Genomic DNA, 543 nt, shown 5'->3' with positions numbered 1-543 from the left:
GCCTAGCTACAGTTTATGCGTTGGAGTGCATTTTAAACATTTGCAACTTCAGCTTGCGATCTCTAGCCTATATTCAGGGAAACAAACACTAGTTTATAGCAGGGGTCGGCAACCTTTTTTCTACTGCGGACCGTTTTTGAAACTGAAATTTTATTGCGGAAATTCCAGAATACATGGGCAAAATGTTTTAAACTAAAGCATTTAACCTAAAAGGTATACGGCCGGGTAACAAACTTCTCGCGAACCGGCACTGGCCAATATACCTAATAAGTCTCATAAAATCACTTGGACACAATACCAGGCATGTATAAATGCTGCGTTAAAATTCAGAAAGGAAACTTTTACCATATTAACATCGCATATATGCCACAACAGGGCATACAGCACAGATGATCTGATGAGACATTATAGGTCGAAACAATGTGCACTGTCTGCAGCTTATCATTTATTGGCTCTATGCTTTTACATAAATTTTGATTTTTGTCGGTCAAAACGACCAGTAACAAACAGGAATGTCTTTGACCTCAACTGATTGGAGTCGCA

The sequence above is a fragment of the Phallusia mammillata genome, chromosome 5, assembly GCF_965637545.1.
Source record: "Phallusia mammillata chromosome 5, kaPhaMamm4.hap1.1, whole genome shotgun sequence".
In the NCBI taxonomy this organism is placed as follows: Eukaryota; Metazoa; Chordata; class Ascidiacea; order Phlebobranchia; family Ascidiidae; genus Phallusia; species Phallusia mammillata.
Note: the sequence above shows the minus strand (reverse complement) of the source record.